This window comes from Eurosta solidaginis, chromosome 4, assembly GCF_040869045.1.
Source record: "Eurosta solidaginis isolate ZX-2024a chromosome 4, ASM4086904v1, whole genome shotgun sequence".
In the NCBI taxonomy this organism is placed as follows: domain Eukaryota; kingdom Metazoa; phylum Arthropoda; class Insecta; order Diptera; family Tephritidae; genus Eurosta; species Eurosta solidaginis.
In genome coordinates, this window is record NC_090322.1 from 7,459,899 (window position 1) to 7,474,497 (window position 14,599).

At 33.9% G+C, this 14,599-nt stretch overlaps 1 long non-coding RNA gene across 1 annotated transcript; it reads right to left on the reverse strand.

Moving 5' to 3' along the window:
- Nucleotides 1-7,751: 7,751 nt before the first annotated feature.
- Nucleotides 7,752-9,142, reverse strand: LOC137248925 (uncharacterized). The gene is made up of 2 exons (XR_010952216.1): nt 8,596-9,142; nt 7,752-8,526 (listed from the first exon to the last, which is right to left on the reverse strand). It is a non-coding gene; the product is annotated as an uncharacterized lncRNA (long non-coding RNA).
- Nucleotides 9,143-14,599: the final 5,457 nt, after the last annotated feature.

Consider the following 14,599-nt stretch of genomic DNA (forward strand, 5'->3'; position numbering starts at 1 on the left):
ATATTACATACTTCTTTGGAACTTCAGGGTTTATTGTGGTTATGTAACGCTATCCTTTGAAGGGGTCGCCAGTGCAGTTTAGAGATTCTCCAATTCAATTGTCAACCTCACCTATCCGAGGCGAATCCTGTTTATTAAGCAGGTGAGACTATGGCGATCCAAATTCCCCATAGAAGGAGGGGATTGGATGACCTAGAAGCTCCAACGTGGTTCTATCAAATAGTTTCTGCCATGGTCAGTACCTTAATGGTGCTATTTTCCGGAACTTACTTGAAGCTCCACAAAACCTTCAGGAAGTCTCCTTTTCGCTACTGTAAGAAGAAGAAACATAAAAAGACAAAGTTCGTCGAATTATATATAGATTGTTAAGTCTTTTTCGTTACCTGCCATCTCCAACGCAAAGGGGTTCCTTAATATTTCGAAGAACCCTTCTCTATAGTACTTCCACGGTCGTATACTTCCAGAGCCAATTACTTAAGTTAAAGCGATGGGTACAAAAGACTAAAGCTCAAGAGCATTTAATTCAAAAATGTCCTCAATCATCCGCGAGAGCATTCACGAAACGGCTTACCTAACTTTTTTTTTACTTTGTACACTGAAAAAAATTGGACATTATTGTAAGCCTGTTAACATAACATCTCTTTCTACTTTTATTTATTAATTTTCGTGTAATTCTTTTCGCATTTAATTATTTTCGTTGATGTTTTTGTTGCTTTGGATTTCCTTGACTTCGCAGCATGGCCAGAAAATTAATCAGCAAATGGATTTCAGCGCTAAGGGCAAAGAAATACTCATTATCTGAAAGCTAGCGCGTTACAGTTATTATTACGCTGAAGTGAGATTAATGTGCCAGAAGTTGATTCAGATATTGGAAGCTAAGAGTAAAATGAAACGGAGAAATCAGCGATTCAATGTTAAAGGAGAACTTTCAAAGAATCAGAAGCACGAAGCATCGGAAACAAATTTGTTTTCGGATATCTTTGGAAGCGAAGTAACAAAGCGCTAATTTCAAGATGCTCTCGTAACACTAGGGACGTATTTATTCCACGTGAGACCCTTACGGGCCGTATAGGCCAACCTAGCCTAGATTTTAGTTGTGTCCTTTAATATTTTTACTTTGAGGATGTTTTGGTCAATTTTATTAAAAAGCACCAATTATTTTTAATCTTGCCGCCGTACCTTAGATGAAAGTGCTCGTTAGATATGGCAATAAATTAGCAAATAGATATTATATCACCTATATCTACAAATTTTTGTTTACTTTGGTGAAGCTTAAGGTTTTGATTAAAAAAAAAAGATTATTTTTTTATAGATAGAGAGAGAGTCCGTTAAGTATGGTAACAAATTAGCTCATAGATTGTAGGTATCTCCTCGCATGAAATCTGGCAACACTGGAGAGGAAAAAGTAAACGCTAAGCACGGAAAGAAACCAGCTGGCTAAGTTAAGGAAATATTTTACGTGACTTATGTCATCTTATGCTTTGTTGATCGCTCTTTAGCCTCCTACTTCTGCATTCGCGAAAAGTAAGAAGAAGAAATAATTTAGTAAAAAGTGGTGAAAGCAAAGAAAAGCAGCAGCTGGGAAAGTGTGTCAAATAATATATTTTTTAAACAAATGGCCATATAAAAACGAACTACTTATATAAAGCCATGGAACCTTTTATGACTATCGTTTGTGTAATTGCTTATATAATTCTTGCTGCCTCCATAGCGGCATGCATTTACTTCACCTGCTTTGGTTGCGTACGTGAAATACCCGAATTCCATGATGTGAATGGTGTGGGAATGAGAGATACGTCAAGGGAGGTTGAAGGACTGAATGCGCAGCTGTCGTCAGATGAGGAAGCAGTGGAAGAAGATCGTCTCTAGTGGTTTTATTATTATTGGAATGGTTTTTGTTTTTATCTATTTATTTTTTTTTCGTGAATTATTATTATTATTTTTATTTATTGTTAATTAAAAAAACGCTGTCGTATATGCTTTGGATGAAAGCTGCTCATAATTTCATAAATGAGAAAGATAATAAAAAATTTAAAATTTTAAATTATTTAAATACCATAGAGCTGGAAATTTTGAAGTTTTGTTTTATTTTTATTTTTTTTTTCTTCTGAAAATTTATTACAAATATATTTTTTTCATTTGTAGTCAGATACTCTTTGTTAAATTTTTTATTTTTAGTTTTGAAACATACATTTATATTATTCTACTTGTAAATCAAATAGTTTTCTTAAAAAAAAAAAAATAAAAAAAAAACTGTATAAAAATTAAAACTTTTTTGTACACTGGGAAAGTGAAATTTTTAAAAATTTTTAAGTTTTTCTTAATTTATTTTATCTTAAAACCAAAAAAAAAATATTAATTATTAAAAATATTGTGGAAGTGTGAAGAATAGTTTTTTTTTAAATTTATTTTTAAATATAAGCACATTTTTTTAATGTTTTAAAACTCAAAAACTTTTTTATTAATATCGTGCATTTTGTTTGCATTACATATTTAAATTTTTTCATCGAAAAATGTTTTTTTTTAATTGCAAACTATTTAAATAGTTTTATAAGTTTGGTTTTATCGTTTTTATGTTTATTATTAGTTTTGAAACTGAAACAAAAAAAAAAAATATATGAAAATTTGTAATGAATGAAAAAATAAAAAAAATATATATATAATAAATTTCTTTTATACAAAATATCTTTTTGTTTATATTTTTTATGTTTTTCTTAATTTTTTCATCTTAATAAAAAAATATTAAAAAACTAAATTTTTAAATTTAAAAAATGTTGGTTTAAATCAAAGAATTTTTAATATTTTTTTTTTTACTTTTCGAATTTTTCTTATTTTTTATGAAAAATGTATGTTTTATTTAATTTATATTTTTTATTGGAAACTATTTAAATACCTTTTCTTGATTGGTGACCAAATGGTTAGAATGGGTATATCGTTGTTTTATTTTCTTTACTTTTGAAATGGAGAATTTTATTAAACAAAGAAAAAAATCTTAATGTTTTTGAAAATAAAAAAATTTTTTTTAAATAAAATTTCTTTAAATTTATATTTTTTAGGTATTTCTTGATTTTTTCTTTTTTCAAAGAAAGCTTAGAAATTGTGTATTAAACTTTTGTGGAAAAATATAACTTTAAGTTGAATAAATTTTTTAAATCAAAAACTTTCTAACCGAAATGATGAAAAATATTATTTTTGCATTATTTGAATTTATGTTTTATTGAAATTTTTTATTGCAAATATACTAAATAATTTTTTTTTGTTTTCGGTTAAATAGTCAGAACGGTTTTATCGTTGTTATATGTGGTTTTTTATTTTTGTAAATTAATTTATTATGCGTTTCAAAAAAGAAAAAGATTTAAAAAAAAGGTATGGAGAACTAAATTTTTGTATTTGAACTGAGAAATATAAAACCACTTAAATTTTTTTTAAGGTTTTTGATATTAAAATCATGAAAAAAACGGATATTAAAAAAATTTTTTTTTGGATATTATAGAAAAAAAATTGTTAATAATAAATTTCAAAATTTTTGGGAAATTTTTGTAAAAAAATTGCAAGGTTTTTACAAACGGCGATGGTTACTAGGACATGTTTCTGAATTTGACTTCTTCATCAGCTAGCTTTTCGAGAGCTGAGCATTGAACTCGAATTTCCAACATTCATACCAGTGTAAAGCAGATGCCTTTAACCACTCAGCGATATGAATGCCCCGCTGCTCGCCTTGCAATTGGTCTCTAAACAAAGTGAGCAGCGGCGCATTCATATGGCGGAGTGGTTAGAGGCTGGTATGAATGTTGAAGATTCGAGTTCAATGCTCAGCTTCCGAAAAGCTAGCTGATGAAGAACTCAAATTCAGAAACATGTCCTAGTAACCATCGCCGTTTGTAAAAACCTTGCAATTTTTCTCTGATACCAATAACAAAAACCATTGTATAAAGCAATTTAAGCAAGTCTCGCTAATTACATACATGGGAAATTTTTGTGTTAATTTTTTTGTGATAAAAAATTGTAGTTTATATACTATCATATTTGATCGATTATTTTAAGTGTTTCTTATTATATCTGTCTTAATATACTGGGAGATAAAAACTCCTTGCGAAATACAGGCGAAATTGTTTATTTATTTTAACTCATTAACATCAGATTTTTAAAAGTTACATAACTTCATTTCAGTCTTGAGAACACCCAAACTTGCTTGCTTTATCTTTTTGAGCTCTGATGTTTTTTAAACGGTTTATTTAGCTTGAATCTGTGTAGCGAGCGTTGTTTACGAATTTTGTAATTGAAATTAATAAATAAAATAGCTCTTGCTTTGGAAATATATTTAATACATTTTTTAGCTTAATATTTAGAAAAATATTGAAAAGTTTGTTGGGACATTGACATGTCATCGTCGAGTTGAGTATTACAGAGTATTTACCCAGCGGGTTAGGGGATCAGAATATACCCGCGGTAGGTATGCCTGTCGTAAAAGGCGACTAAAATACCAAATTCAAGGGGCTGTGTAGCGCAACTCTTCAGGTTGCCAGCGTAATATATAGCTTCTCCAAACCCAATTGTCAACCTCACCTATCCGCGGCGAATCCTGTTTTACTAATAGACGAGGCTCTGGCGACCCCAAGCTCCTCATGGTACTTGGGGGTGGGAAGGGAGGGAATGGCCTGAAGGTTTAATGTGGCCACATAAATCGTTCCTGAGATGGTCGGGCTAGCACCTTAATGGTGCTGTGGTACCGGAGCGTACCGGATCTGTATCCGGCAAAGGACCATAACACCGATAACACTCCCCAAAGCCTTCGGGGAGCAACCTTATATCTACAACAACAACAACAACAGTTGAGTATTACTTTCTTCACATAAAAAAGTTATAATTTTTTTGTTTTTGTAAAACACAAAATCTTACACAAAACATTACAGAAACATTTACTTTCTGAATACCTAACTATTTTATTTAATACTTATGTGTAGTTTAAATTTTCCTTTAAATCTATAACGAAACAAAAAAAATTGTCTAAAAACGCGTCAACAAATTCCCGATTTGTAACAACAACCAACTTGCATAATAAATTATTGTTATCGTAAAATAATGTTTAAATTTTTGTTTGATAATTTTTCATAAATAAAAAGCACTTTCTTTCGTCTATTTTTTTTAACGAAGTTGTAGCATCACCAGTGGCTCATGTCATTTACTCAGTCATCCTCTACATCCAACGCTCTTTTATTACTCGCAACTTCTTTTCCCACTTTCGTTGGCCCCTCTTCTTCAGCAAAATCGTCAGATGCATCATCGGTAGTCTGATCATTGCTATCGAGTACACCTTCTTCAGTGTATTCCTCTGACAATGGTATCTCACGCATGCCCACCGCACCCTCATCATCGTTGTTCCGACGCCTACGGCAGCACATAGACCATGCAAGCCAAAATATGAAACCAAAGAATATGGTTGCCGCAATATAATAGATGATAAAATAAATTCTAGCTTTTGCTTTTACTGCCTCCTTGCCGTCTGATACGTCCATTTATTGAGTTGAAAGGTTGTTGAAAGGAAGACTTATTTATTTAAATTTTTTGTCTGAAAACACATGTTCCTTCAGACCGTACAGGCTTTAACATATTAGTAGTATCAACAAAATAACGGATCGCTCTTTGACGTGTAGATTTTTGTGCAAGAGTTGCCAGAATAATGAGAAAGTTTCATTTCAAAAGCACGCAGTGGCAGCCAAAATACTCAAACTTCTCAGTGCAGGCAGAAGAGAGCGAAATATGTTGGAAACAAAGTTTGTCCCTCAAAATTTCCCACACAATACACAATTGGTAGCTGCCTACTCGTCACCCACACATTTGCACTCTGAGAGCAATCTACGACCTTAATAGTTAGTAAGTATGCAGTGGGAGCATACCGCCGGTGAGAAAATAAATAGTACAATAAGAAATGTTACACAACTTGAGAGAGAAAGATGCTAGAAGGGCGTTGTCGAATATTTCAAAATTTTAGCAGACACGGCTGGCTGAGGGTTTAAAATTCATGGAGGGCTCTTACAGAAAAACTAATTGTAGTACATGGCTGAGTTATTGAGTGACACTTGTATTGCATCTGGTCAAACCTAAGTCCAAAAACTCTGGATAATGGTCTATAGCTCTTGGAATTAGCTGCCCCTCCGCCTGTAGGTAGCAGTTGTTTTCAAGCACTCAAAACTACAAAGTACTTCAAAGAAAATTCGAAAGTGAAAGTGCATAAAAAATTGCATAAAAAATTTAAAATTTCGGAATTTAAAATTATAATAAAAATGTATATATAAAATTTTAAATTAAAAAAAATTAAATTTAGAAAAAAATAATAAATTTAAAAAATTCTTAGATGTGGGCAATGATTTTACTATAAAAATTCTTAGAATACAAAAAAATATGTGAATTAAATTTTTTTGTAATTTATTTAATAATTTGGGAAAAATTTAAACAAGGTAACATCAGGACGGACAAGGCGATAGCTGTTTCGATTATACCTCTCCTCAAAGCCTTTTCTCCCGGGAGTGGGATTTGAACCCGCACTCCTACGATGGCTGAAGTGTTACAAACGCATTCAGCCACGTCATGCCTTAGTTGTTGTAAAGTTTTTCCCAATTGCCTTCTTTTGCATATATTATTCTTCTACACACTACATACTTCGTATGTAATTATGTGTTGAAGTTATGCTTGTTGGCGGTTTCAGAGAAACTTGGTATTGTTGCTGTTTTTGTTCTATTTATAGAACTGCAACGAATTAACCAAATGTTGTCTATTTGTATGAGTTAATCGGGATTGCCGTATTGCGTTTGTAACACTTCAACCATTGTAGGACTGCGGGTTCAAATCCCACTCCCGGAAGAAAAGGCTTTGAAGAGATTTACAAGGTATAATCGAAACAGCTGTCGCCTTGTCCGTCCTGATGTCACGTTGTTTAAATTTTTCCCAAATTATTAAATAAATTCAATTTTTTTGTTTTAACTAATGAAAAAAACGTTTTATTTATTAAATAATATAGAATGACCAAAATTCCAATACCAACTTCGATTTAGTTATTTTGCTTTAATTTTAAGAATTTTAGTAGTTTAGATAAATAAATTATGGTTAATGAAAGATAATTCGTCTTAAAATATAGAATAAGTTATATAAATTAATGAAGCTTTTTTGTTTAACAAAGTAATGTTTCTAAAACTAATTATAATAATTTTTTTTAATTTTGTAATATTTTTTGGTTTAAAAATTTGATTGGAGAATTAATACAATTTTAGTCTTACTTATATAAATTAATGTGAGTGCAATATATTAAAACAATTTAATTCTGATGCTGGAGTTGAGTAGAGTTATGCAAAGTTCTTTTCTTTGGAGGTAAATAAATAAGACTGAGTGGAATTTCAACCTATCACTTGCTGTTAGTTTGAAAAAGCGCTATTTGAAGAAAACCCTATCTCAGACACTTTATTTCAGAATGTGCTTCAAGACCACTCCAACTCAAAAATTCCATTGAAGAACTTCTTAATTCGGAAATTGTTTCACAAAAGCTCTACCCAACGTTAAAATGCATTTATTTTAACATAGGGCGATTTTGAAAACAATTCTTAAATAGTGCATTCTTCTTTTTCTGCAAGAAGGGGTTTGAATAAATTTCAGAAATAGCGCCATTAACAAAAGATCTGAGTGTTTTCTAAACGGCAACTGATATAGTTTGATATTCCACTAAGTAACCGAAATTCAACAGAACACGAATAAAGGGAAAACTAAATTAATAGAAAAACCAAAGACGTTTTAAACTTATAACTTAATATAATTTAGAAAATCAAAAGAATGTTTATGAAATATTAACTTAACCTCCGCACTTTGTCGCACCTTCTGCCGCTCGTTCATCTTCAATATTTTTTGCCTTAACCAAAGTATTTTTTTTATTTGCATCAGTGCCCTTAACTCCTTAAATCTGTACTTCAAAGTCAACAGGTTTGTCGACAAACATATTATCATATTCTCTACGCGTATTAGCGTTTTGTATAGCTGCTACAAACGCCACTGTATCCTTTTCTGTACTATTTGCGTCAGCATTTCCGTCAGAATTTGTTTTAGCTTTTACGCCTTTAGCTTCTTCAGGTTTATCTTCGTTAGGTTCAATAGTTACGTTAGATTTTTTTGCACAATTTTTAGCAGTTTGAACATTTGCTCCCTTGTCAGTATCTCTGTCAGCTTTGTCGTCTACAGTGTGCTTGGATTTTTCATCATTGCCTTTTGCATTATCTTTTTCTTGGTCAGTCTCTTTGCCAACAGCCTCTCCAACTTTGAGTCCGGCTTGCTTTTCACCGTTGCAGCCATCTTCTGCACTATCGTTGGCCTCGCCAGCATCCTTTTGAGCTTGTTTTTCTTCAACAACTTCCTCCTTGATCGCTGTTTCAGCATCTTTGTGCTCCTGTCGTTTTATGTCTATTTCTATCTCAGCTCAAAGTTTTCGCAAACCTCAACGCTATACTGACAATCCGTTTTTTCGTTTCTAACTCCGTTAACTTTCTTTTCAACATATTTTGCATTTACTTCTTTTGCATCGTATTCGTTGGATTTTAGGCATATTATACTTACATCAACTGTACTTGTGTTCCCTTTCACGCCACTGCTACTCTCTTCAACAATCATTTCTAGTCCTTCAAACTCCACTTGGCATGTACGACTCGGCAATAGACTTCGTTCTTTCATTTCACGTCTTAATTGACGCGGATATATATAGAACAGTTGTAAGCCCCAACACAACAAGGCAATCAAAAGAAGAATTAAAAAGAATATAAAGAAATAGGTACCATATTCAAAAAAATAAGATGGTCGATTTGGGACCGCGGACTCTTTCTGACCCATTTTGCAGAGGTTGGTATGGTTTTATATTTAGTTTTTTTTTTTGGTTTTATTTAAACTGCGTCTTTTGATACTTGAAACTGCTCAGCAGTTCTTGCCCTACTAGCGTCTGTTGCGCAAAGGTTGCCAGATTGGTTTTCTTTCATATATATTTTAGATTCCAAATGTAATAAAAGTATAATATTCTTTACTTCTGAGCTCCCTTATCGAATGCTGTTGTCGTATATGCGGCATATGAAAATTGAGTTCGATACTACATCGAAGGTATAAGCAGATTATTGGCGCTCATGAGCTTTTTCTGTACGATTTTGGAAAAATGAAAAAGTATGATCCACATCCAAGCAAGAACTCTCAGTTTGGAAGTGTTTCTTAGTTTTGCGGAAGAAGTATAAAATCCAGTTTTCAAGAGCCTAATTCATGATCTGCTCCTTTCAGAGATAGAGAGAGAAAGGAGGCGAATTGCGTTGCTAATTAAAAATTATTAACAAACAAGTAAGGAAGGCTAAGTTCGGGTGTAACCGAACATTACATACTCAGTTGAGAGCTATGGAGACAAAATAAGGAAAATCACCATGTAGGAAAATGAACCTAGGGTAACCCTGGAATGTGGTTGTATGACATGTGTATCAAATGGAAGGTATTAAAGAGTATTTTAAGAGAGAGTAGGCCATAGTTCTATGGATGGACGCTATTTAGGGATATCGCCATAAAGGTGGACCAGGGCTGACTCTAGAATTTGTTTGTACGATATGGGTATCAAATGAAAGGTGTTACTGAGCATTTTAAGAGGGAGTGGGCCTTAGGTCTATCGGTGGACGCCTTTTCGAGATATCGCCATTAAGGTGGACCAGGGGTGACTCTAGAATGTGTTTGTACGATATGGGTATCAAATGAAAGGTGGTAATGAGTATTTTAAAAGGAAATGGACTTTAGTTCTATAGGTGAACGCCTTTTCGAGAAATCGCCATAAAGGTGGACCAGGGGTGACTAGAATATGTTTGTACGAAATGGGTATCAAATGAAAGCTGTTAATGAGTATTTTGAAAAGGAGTGATCCTTAGTTCCATAGGTGGACGCCGTTTCGAGATATCGCCATAAAGGTGGACCAGGGGTGTCTCTAGAATGTGTTTGTACGATATGGGAATCAAATGAAAGGTGTTACTGAGCATTTTAAAAGGAGTGGGCATTAGGTCTATAGGTGGACGCCTTTTCGAGATATCGCCATTAGGGTGGGCCAGGGGTGACTCTAGAATGTTTGTACGATATGGGTATCAAACGAAAAGTGTTACTGAGCATTTTAAGAGGGAGTGGGCATTAGGTCTATAGGTGGACGCCTTTTCGAAATGTCGCCATTAGGGTGGGCCAGGGGTGACTCTAGAATGTGTTTGTATGATATGGGTATCAAATGAAAGATGGTAATGAGTATTTTAAAAGAGAGTAATCCTTAGTTCTATAGGTGGACGCCTTTTCGAGATATCGCCATAAAGGTGGACCAAGGGTGACTCTAGAATGTTTGTACGATATGGGTATCAAACGAAAGGTGTTACTGAGCATTTTAAGAGGGAGTGGGCATGAGGTCTATAGGTGGACGCCTTTTCGAGATATCGTCATTAGGGTGGGCCAGGGGTGACTCTAGAATGTGTTTGTATGATATGGGTATCAAACGAAAGGTGTTACTGAGCATTTTAAGAGGGAGTGGGCATTAGGTCTATAGGTGGACGCCTTTTCGAGATATCGCCATTAGGGTGGGCCAGGGGTGACTCTAGAATGTTTGTACGATATGGGTATCAAACGAAAGGTGTTACTGAGCATTTTAAGAGGGAGTGGGCATTAGGTCTATAGGTGGACGCCTTTTCGAGATATCGCCATTAGGGTGCGCCAGGTGTGACTCTAGAATGTGTTTGTACGATATGGGTATCAAATGAAAGGTGGTAATGAGTATTTTAAAAGGGAGTAATCCTTAGTTCTATAGGTGGACGTCTTTTCGAGATATCGCCATAAAGGTGGACCAAGGGTGACTCTAGAATGTTTGTACGATATGGGTATCAAACGAAAGGTGTTACTGAGCATTTTAAGAGGGAGTGGGCATTAGGTCTATAGGTGGACGCCTTTTCGAGATATCGCCATTAGGGTGGGCCAGGGTGACTCTAGAATGTGTTTGTACGATATGGGTATCAAATGAAAGGTGGTAATGAGTATTTTAAAAGGGAGCAATCCTTAGTTCTATAGGTGGACGCCTTTTCGAGATATCGCCATAAAGGTGGACCAAGGGTGACTCTAGAATGTTTGTACGATATGGGTATCAAACGAAAGGTGTTACTGAGCATTTTAAGAGGCAGTGGACATTAGGTCTATAGGTGGACGCCTTTTCGAGATATTGCCATTAGGGTGGGCCAGGGGTGACTCTAGAATGTTTGTACGATATGGGTATCAAACGAAAGGTGTTACTGAGCATTTTAAGAGGGAGTGGGCATTAGGTCTATAGGTGGACGCCTTTTCGAGATATCGCCATTAGGGTGGGCCAGGGGTGACTCTAGAATGCGTTTGTACGATATGGGTATCAAATGAAAGGTGTTAATGAGCATTTTAAAATGGAGTAATTCTTAGTTCCATAGGTGGACGCCGTTTCGAGGTATCGCCATAAAGGTGGACCAGGGGTGACCCTAGAATTTGTTTGCACAATATGGGCATCAAACGAAAGGTGTTAATGAGTATTTTAAAAGGGAGTGGGCCTTAGTTCTATAGGTGGACGCCGTTTCGAGATATCGCCATAAAGGTGGGCCAGGGGTGACTCTAGAATTCGTTTGTGCAATATGGGTATCAAACGAAAGGAGTTAATGAGTATTTTAAGAGGGAGTGGGCCTTAGTTCTATAGGTGGACGCATTTTCGAGGTATCGCAATAAAGGTGGACCAGGGGTGACTCTAGACTTTGTTTGTACGATATGGGTATCAAATGAAAGGTGTTAATGAGTATTTTTAAAAGGGAGTGGGCCTTCGTTTTATAGCTGTTCGCCTTTTCGAGATATCGCCATAAAGGTGGACCAGGGGTGACTTTAGAATTTGTTTGTATGATATGGGTATCAAATGAAAGGTGTTAATGATTATTTTAAAAGGGCGTGGGGCTTAGTTCTATAGGTGGACCCCTTTTCGAGATATCGCCATAAAGGTGGACCAGGGGTGACTCTAGAATTCGTTTGTGCAATATGGGTATCAAACGAAAGGAGTTAATGAGTATTTTAAGAGGGAGTGGGCCTTAGTTCTATAGGTGGACGCCGTTTCGAGATATGGCCATAAAGGTGGGCCAGGGGTGACTCTAGAATTTGTTTGTGCAATATGGGTATCAAACGAAAGGAGTTAATGAGTATTTCAAGAGGGAGTGGGCCTTTCTGGACCAGGGGTGAATCTAGACTTTGTTTGTACGATATGGGTATCAAATGAAAGGTGTTAATGAGTATTTTTAAAAAGGAGTGGGCCTTCGTTCTATAGGTGTACGCCTTTTCGAAATATCGCCATAAAGGTGGGCCAGGGGTGACTCTAGAATGAGTTTGTACGATATGGGTATCAAATTAAAGGTATTAATGAGAGTTTTAAAAGGGAGTGGTGGTAGTTGTATATGTGAAGGCGTTCTCGCGATATCGACCAAAATGTGGACCAGGTGATCCAGAAAATCATCTGTCGGGTACTGCTAATTTATTTATATATGCAATACCACTAACAGTATTCCTGCCAAGATTCCAAGGGCTGTTGATTTCGCCTTGTAGAACTTTTTCATTTTCTTCTACTTAATATGGTAGGTGTCACACCCATTTTACAAAGTTTTTTCCAAAGTTATATTTTGCGTCAATAAACCAATCCAGTTACCATGTTTTATCCCTTTTTTCGTATTTGGTATAGAATTATGGAATTTTTTTCATTTTTCGTAATTTTCGATATCGATAAAGTGGTCGTGGTTATGGTCGGATTTCGGCCATTTTTTATACCAAGATAAAGTGAGTTCAGATAAGTACGTGGGCTAAGTTTAGTAAAGATATATCGGTTTTTGCTCAAGTTATTGTGTTAACGGCCGAGCGGAAGGACAGACGGTGGACTGTGTATAAAAACTGGGCGTGGCTTCCACCGATTTCGCCCATTTTCACAGAGAACAGTTACAGTCATAGAGTCTATGCCCCTACCAAATTTGAGAAGGATTGGTAAATTTTTGTTCGACTTATGGCATTAAAAGTATTCTAGACAAACTAAATGAAAATGGGCGGAGCCACGCCCATTTTGAAATTTTCTTTTATTTTTGTATTTTGTTGCATCATATCATTACTGGAGTTGAATTTTGACTTAATTTACTTATATACAGTAAAGATATTAAATTTTTTGTTAAAATTTGAATTAAAAAAATTTTTTTTTAAAAAGTGGGCGTGTTCTTCATCCAATTTTGCTAATTTTTATTTAGCACATATATAGTAATAGTAGTAACGCTCCTGCCAAATTTCATCATGATATCTTCAACGACTGCCCAATTACAGCTTGCAAAACTTTTAAATTACCTTCTTGTAAAAGTGGGCGGTGCCACGCCCATTGTCCAAAATCTTACTAATTTTCTATTCTGCGTCATAACGTCAACCCATCTACCAAGTTTCATCGCTTTAACCGCCTTTGGCAATGAATTATCGCATTTTTTCGGTTTTTCGAAATTTTCGATATCGAAAAAGTGGGCGTGGTTATAGTCCGATATCGTTCATTTTAAATAGCGATCTGAGATGAGTGCCCAGGAATCTGCATACCAAATTTCGTCAAGATACCTCAAAATTTACTGAAGGTATCGTGTTAACGGACAGACGGACGGACATGGCTCAATCAAATTTTTTTTCGATACTGATGATTTTGATATATGGAAGTCTATATCTATCTCGATTCCTTTATACCTGTACAACCAACCGTTATCCAATCAAAGTTAATATACTCTGTGAGCTCTGCTCAACTGAGTATAAAAAGGACGTTAAACAATTTTATCCAAATTTTTTCTATTTTTTTTAAATAAAATAATTCGTGAAAGCGAACACAGAAGTAATACAAAATATTCTTAAATAGAATTAAAGTTTTTTGGCACATTCTTTTAATTTTTTGAAGGTAAATACACAAAAAAAATAAATTTTGGTTTCACATAAAAATTGACAAAAACAATTTTTTTAAGCAGTTTATTACATGAGTGCGACATTTAAATACATTTATTTTTTATTTTTTTTTAATCATTATAAAACACTTTAATCAAATTTTAATTTTTTTTTAAATTTTTTTTAAAAATTCAAATTTTAGATTAAAAAAACTTTCGCTTTTAATAGATTACAAAAGTACTTATTTTTGTCGAAATATAAAAATGTATTTAATGTATTTAATTCCAAAATAACATTATTAAATTACATTTTTTTTTGAAATTTGATACAATTAAGAAAAACATTATTGAAGATAAACAGGACAAAAAATTGAGCTCGATCTATTTCAATAAAATTATGTAATTTTAAATTAACTATTTTTGAAGTTTGTTACAACTAAAAATAGGCTGCAGAAGATGGAAAAGAATTGTATATTATTTTTTTTTTTGTGTAAAAAATTAAAAATGAATTAATATAATTTTTTTTTTCAAACATAATTTAAATTTAAGAAGAGTTAGAGACGTTTAATAAGGAAAATAAAAAATATAGTTTTTTTTACAATTTATTATAAACATTTATTTTTTCTTCAGCA